The sequence below is a fragment of the Sinocyclocheilus rhinocerous genome, unplaced genomic scaffold (assembly GCF_001515625.1).
Source record: "Sinocyclocheilus rhinocerous isolate Xijiao unplaced genomic scaffold, SAMN03320098_v1.1 scaffold472, whole genome shotgun sequence".
Taxonomy (NCBI): Eukaryota; Metazoa; Chordata; class Actinopteri; order Cypriniformes; family Cyprinidae; genus Sinocyclocheilus; species Sinocyclocheilus rhinocerous.
Genome location: NW_015641089.1, coordinates 659,712 through 666,572, shown reverse-complemented (window position 1 = coordinate 666,572; position 6,861 = coordinate 659,712). Strand labels below are relative to the sequence as shown.

Sequence of the window (6,861 nt, the reverse complement as noted above, 5' to 3'; positions counted from 1 at the left end):
TTTTTGTGGAAACTGTGATGCATTTTATTTTTCAGGATTCTTTGATGAACACAAAGATCAAAAGAACAGCATTTATTTCAAGTTGAAATCTTTTGTAACATTATAAATGTCTTGAATGCAACTTTTGATCAATTTAAATCATCAATGCTGAACAGAAGTATTAATTTTATTTAAAAAAAATATTACCCATAATAATCAGCAATGTTTCTTGAGCAGCAAATCAGTATATTAGAATGATTTCTGAAGATCATGTGACACTGAAGACTGGAGTAATGATGCTGAAAATTCAGCTTTGATGACAGGAATAAATTACATTTTACTATATATTCACATAGAAAACAGTTATTATAAATTGTAATAATATTTCACAATGTTACTGTTTCTGTTTCATTTTTGTTAAATAAATGCAGCCTTGATAAGCAGAAAATACCTTTCAAAAACATTAAACATTTTTATTCCAAACTTTTGACCAGTAGTGTAAATATAGCCGTGCTGGGAAAGCTATTCCCGTTTTCATAGAAAACCCGAGCATGCTAAAAATTGCACGCACACGTGTCTATTTGTGACTAGCAGAGGCCAGTGGTAATAGTCCAAAGGGCCACGCTCAGACTGTCCAGTGCATCGGGACAGACTGCAGATCTCTAGCTGCTAACGCTAAGACAAACATGCAACCAAACCGCAGCCTGGTTCTGCGAGCGTGGGACTGTCGCCCAATCAGCTGGCGGCGCTTATCGCAGGGGACTCGACGGCTGGCGCTCAGGGCACGCAGACACGCTGAGAGCTTATCAAAGCCTTCCTGAGGTTTCAGCACCCGGAACGCCTCTCTCACGGGAACCCAGCACTCAACAAGTTCCCCGTGGAGTCGAGTCCAGTTTTCATGATGCACCTCTCACTGAAGCGATCAGATGTGGCCGATTCGTGATAGTCTTGATTTATGGAAGAACTAACATGCATTTTACAGCCCCAAAGCTGTAATCGTTTGCTCTTTTGATGTTCGGGGGAATCAAAAACCCCACAGGACTGCTGGGAAGCAGATGAAAAGCTTCAGCGCTAAATGAAAACATCAAAAAAATTAGAGAGAGGAAATTTCATAGAAGTTCAGCACTTAATTAGATCTGACACTCGATTGACTTTCCCCTCATAATTTTTTGCCCAAACATCTTCACTCTTGGTGGAAATTGAGTTTCAGACGGTTTTATGTCGTTGATGTCCGCGTGGGCAGATGAAACTTACCATTATATGGAGGAAATCTTTGGTTTAAAACATAAAATTATAGGTAATTTTATTGGAATAGTTGCTTATGAATATCGGGCTCGAGGTCGCACCGAGTTCAGCTCGAAAACTGCTGTTTCACTTTTTTTAACCTCTCTGTAATTTGCCTGATTCATCTGATGTCACAGCAGTCAGGCTGTTATTTGAGTGTACAGCCTGTGGATTTTATTGTCGATTGTTCATCTGGTTTGTGGGTTAAAGACAAAAACAGCTGAATGTCAAACAATGTCAAAATGAAATGTTGACAAATGACAGACGCTCTCGATTGGATTAAAGCATTCACTAAATGTGACACTGTAAAAGGCCAGCTATTAGACAACATATTAAGATGTTAAGCATAAATAATCTGGTTTTTAGCTTCCCAACTTTGCTTTTACTTATTTTACCAATCTGAGACCTTTTCCTAAACTATTATCAATGTTTTTAAGCTGGAATATAACTTTCTCTGATCTATTTTAACATTGCAGTGTCTCTGGTGAAAACCTCTCTCATCTGTGGGAACAGGAGGAGGAATTCCTCCTGTAAAGTGCCCATATTTAAGGTTCCTAATATTGTTTCGGGAGTCTCCTACAATAGGTTTACATGCATGCAATGTCAAAAACACTTTCGTTTTCTCAAAATACGCATTTAATATCATCTCATTTTCCAACAAATCTCAAACGATTCGTTCGAAGCAGTTCTAAGATTCAGTCTCTCTAAACCCCTCCTTTTCGTGAGCCTGCTCTGCTCTGATTGGTCAGATGGCTCAGTCTGTTGTGATTGGTCTACCGCGTACATCGCGTGTCAGAAATGATACGCCCATTGCCATAGTTCTCTATTTTGAACGCTCGATAGAAAATATAAACATCTATTATTTATCATACTTACAGGTTGTGATTCAGTGGAGCCAGATTGGTCCAAACAAACTGGGTACTGATCCATCTTTCAAGAGCAAGTGTTTTGTGAAGTTGTTCGCGGCTGGCCAATGTAGAACATAGGCGGCCATTATGCAAATGTGTTACCCGTGATGTGTAGCCGTCACGGAAGAGGGATTCGAATAACTGATGACTCGTTTAGGCTGTTCACAGTCGATTCTTTCATTTGGGAGACAATAACTTTATTTATCGTACACTTTCGGCTTTTCAACTTTGCAGATCGTTTACATTCACATACAGCTATATTACACACTGCATGAAAGGCATTATTCAAAATGGCATAATAGGGGCACTTTAAAGTCGACTCAAAAGAGAGCATCACTCCACATGCTCTGTGTTCGCGCTTGCCTTTAAAATCGACACGTACTGCGCATGTCTACAAACCTAACACGTACTACGCACGCGCATGATGTCACCGATTTCAAATATTCCCGTTTTTGGTGGTTACACGGAAATGATAACGGTGGCGTTTTCAAAAACTTGCACTTTGAAACCAGTTTTCAAAAATATGCGTTTTCAGTCCCCAAAACGCTGTTGTCGTGTAAACGAACAGGCAAAACGCATTAAAAGTTTCCCGTTTTTGTCTGAAAACGTTGTAGTGTAAACGGCCCCTGAGAACGACACCTGCCTGCCAGTTCAACTCAACAGCCGTCAGTCAGCGAGCATCACTGACCCGTAAGTGCCACAGAAACACCACACACGCCTAATGCCATTATATAAGAGATGATGAAGCGTCTGCAAAGAAGAAGTGCAAAGTTCATTCTCCACAAGTAACCTCTAAGACATGAGCCAATTCCTCAGCACATGTGTCTTGTAGGGTTGTGATGGTTTCCTCGCTTTCCTTTGCTTTTAAATAGCTTGTAAAAGCGGTGTGCCCATTTTACTTTCACTTTCAAATAGCGGCAATTCGGAGTAAAGCAATTGTTCGTTTTTAGTTCGTTTGAATTTTCCCACTTTTCCTCGCTTTCCTTCGCTTTTTAATAGCTTAAAAGCGCCGTGCGCATTTTACTTTCACTTTTGAATTAGCGGCAGTTCGGCGTCAATTGCTTGAATGCAACAACAAAATACATCAAACTCACTTTAGCGTATATATAAAACAGAACTTTCATTAACATAACATAAAAATACACCATGCTATAGGGCAAGCTATGCCTGTTTCGAAACTAAATCATCCGCGATCGTCTTTTCTGTCTCACCTCACCCTATTCTTCTTGTCAGTCGGCTCGACTCACTCTCCTCACTGGAGACATGAAATCTGATCTGTGATGCGACTGTCGTTCGGCACGCTGCATTGAGCAGCCGCATTCAGTTTTTAATTGTAGTGTCTGTTCTTTTACTGAACTAAATTATTTTTATTACTATTAAAAAAATCTAAACGACGGTGGGGGTCGGTGATGCGGTGGGCAAGTGACATAACCGGTGTTGCGGCTTAACACCGGTATCACCGTCTATCGCGGCAAGCCTAGTGTCTTGTAAATGAAAGGTGTGCTGGTACTTCAGCGATCAGATGCACTGTTCTCACCTGCTGGCAGGTTTTAGGGAAAACTTTGTGATTGGTCTGATTAAAATTGCAATTGTGATTTAAAATGTGAAAAAAAATGTTTGCTGTGCTTGTTTGTAGGGTTGCACAATTTTAGGGCTGTCAGTAACGATTATATTGGTAATCGAGTAATCGGTCTATTATTCTGACGATTAATCGAGTAATTAGATTTTTTGTGCTAATAAAAACAGACCTAAGCAAACAATAGACTTTAAAATGACTTCAAATACATATGCAATAGCAATGAGGCAATAATTGGTTCAAATAAAATATCAAAAGCAAGTAATCATATGGTTTTATTGAACAAAAAAGTAAAAATTAAAATTTAAAAAATATTTAAGAAAATAATATAACAGCAATAATTATTTAACATTACTGTAAAATTACAACACAATATTTATGGCTGTCTTTTTCCATTTTCAAATGTTAAAACATCAAACTTATATTTTGATGGAAAACCACATGGGGACATTAAAGCTTCTCTTTTATTTATAAGCGCTTCTCATTACAAGTTTGGAAAGACTTTTGGCGCATGTTGCATTTTCAAATGCACATTATAAGCAACACAAATGGATGCAGATGAAGATAAAGTTCACGTGGAGAAGCATTTACTGTGAACCAAGATGCTGAAAACACCAGCTCATGAGCTGCTCGCGTGTAAATGAACACAAAATGCTGTGCTTAACTCTTAAAGACACCGCGCATATATTTATTCAATTAAATCACAGCCTTTGTGATTTTCTAATAGCACTAAGCCATATCATAATTTTGGTTTTATTTCGATTAGTCATGCAGCCATTAAACAGATGAAAACGCTAACTGAAGGAGGGACTCGAGCCATATTTAGAGTCCAGAGAGAGAATGAATGCATTCAAACTGAATGAACAACAAATGAAACAAACAGATTTCTGCCAAGTTAACATCAACAAATCATGTTAACAAAAAAAGCATGGTTTTGAAACCACAGAGAGTTCGATCCAAAACTGCAGTGCACAACATCTGTTTGAGAATCATTCCCAGATCAACAAACATCAGTTGTTCTGTTGAAAGTTTCCACAAACACGTCCCACAGCTCAACTGCTGTCCTGTCCAGTTTACTTCTGCTCCTCCCACCTTTATAAACTGCTGAGGCCTGAGAAACACACACACTCGACTGACCATAACAAATAAACCCACCGTCTGCTAAAACACAAGATTCAGCAGCAGCAGCGGGAGTTGTGGTTCTGTTCTGTCTGTCCTGGCTTTGAGTGGCTGCCAGCGTCTGGATCAGGCCACTGTCACGGCCACAACACACACACACACTGCACTGCATGCAACTTTAACCGTTTATTCTAATGCAACTTAACAGACACATGATAACTTAAAGTCACCATGAAATCAAAATGGAAAATTCTTATTTTTTAATGGAATACTGTAGTGTTTATTCTAAATAATTTAACCGTGCTCTTAATTATTATTTTTTTAATTCATGTGCCCTCGTAATCTTTAATCAAAAACGTTAGCCCTCCCTCCCCCTCAAAACGACTCCTCTACTCTTCCGGTCACGAGCTATGGCGCAAGGGCGGAGCTATCTGGAACTGCCAGCAGCTGCAGTGACATCAGTGACTTTGGAATAAAGGACAGGGGGAAAAGCTGAAGCTGATGCTTCACTTTATAGCACTGACACCAGTCATAAGGGAGTACGTTACCCTTAAACATGGAAAAGATATTAGGATATTACGACAACATTACTCTTAGAACATCGCAAACAAATTATTATTTTATTTCATGAATATGACTTAAACTGATGGAGGATGCCCTCAGTCATTCAGGCAGTCTCTCTCTCTCTCTCTCTCGCATTGTTTAGGCATGTTTTGTGCCGTTGATCGTCGTCGTCACTTCTATTTCAGATGCCGTTTCACTCGGATATACGTCACAGCAGAGAAGAAAAGACAATCGCAACTTCCGTTTCATGCCGACTTTAACGGGGCAAATTTTTTTGTGAAGCACAAAAGAAGATATTTTTTAAGAATGTTTCATCTGTTTTTGTCCAAACTAAAACAACAATGGATTCCATTGATATTGACACTGTATAGACCAAATATATATATATATATATATGAAATGTTATGACTTTTAAAGTAAAACTCCAGCAGATTTATTGAATATTCTGGTTCCAACAACCAATAGAACTTGTGTTATTTTAGTATTATTTATATGCTATATTCTTTTTTTATATTTTCAATTTTCATTTTAATATTAGTTTAAGTTTTAGTAATTTGATGTTTCTGTTATTTCATTACTTTTTGTAAATATTTCTATTTAGCTTTAATTTATTTTTATTCCATTTTTAATTGTAGTAATTGTTATAGCAACATAAAAGTACTTTACTTCACTTCTCATTTAAATTTTTCATCTAATATTTATATATTCTTTGGTATTTCAACTTTATTTCTATTATCAAAAACCTTTTTTAATAGTTCTATTAATAGTTAATGATAACAACACTGGAGTAGATGCCATTTTTAAATTTTTACATTTACATTTAGTCATTTAGCAGACTAAATGTAAATGTAAAATTTACAAATTTGAAATTTGACATTTTTAAGAGTGAAAATGAGACTGTGTGGGACAAATGCACATCGAACTTTCACAACACATGTTTATCAGAGCCTTCTGTCATCAGGAATTGTCAGCATAATGATCATCAGCAAAGATAAAATCAGTTGGACAAACGTCTAACCCTCACAGCCTCATTTACATTCCCAAGAAATTAAGTAAATTAAATCCATTCCACCACAGAGTTGCGATAATGTGGAAAAAGCGCACATAAGACCAGTGTTTCCCAAAGAGCATCACAACAAGACAACATCGCTCACATTTGAATCAACATTACGTCAAAATGTAATGTTGATTAGAATAAATAAAAAAGTTATTATTAATATTTTCCTCTTCCATGCAGATGTGATGTTAATTGCATTGCAGAGACCTTGCTGTCAATGGGATTCCAGCTTCTTTTCATAAATAAATGATATTTTGTGAAATTAATTCACTCGAGAGTTGATCACAGAATAGTAACGAAGGGGAATGTATGCTCAAAACCTCTGAATTTAACTTCATAGTGTGATTTGCTCATATTAATGTTTCAACACTGCA

The 6,861-nt window shown here is 37.4% G+C and overlaps 1 protein-coding gene across 2 annotated transcripts in view; it reads right to left on the bottom strand.

Moving 5' to 3' along the window:
- ap1m1 (adaptor related protein complex 1 subunit mu 1) overlaps window positions 1-6,861 on the bottom strand; it is a 44,793-nt gene that overhangs the window by 30,557 nt on the left and 7,375 nt on the right. The window lies entirely within an intron of this gene.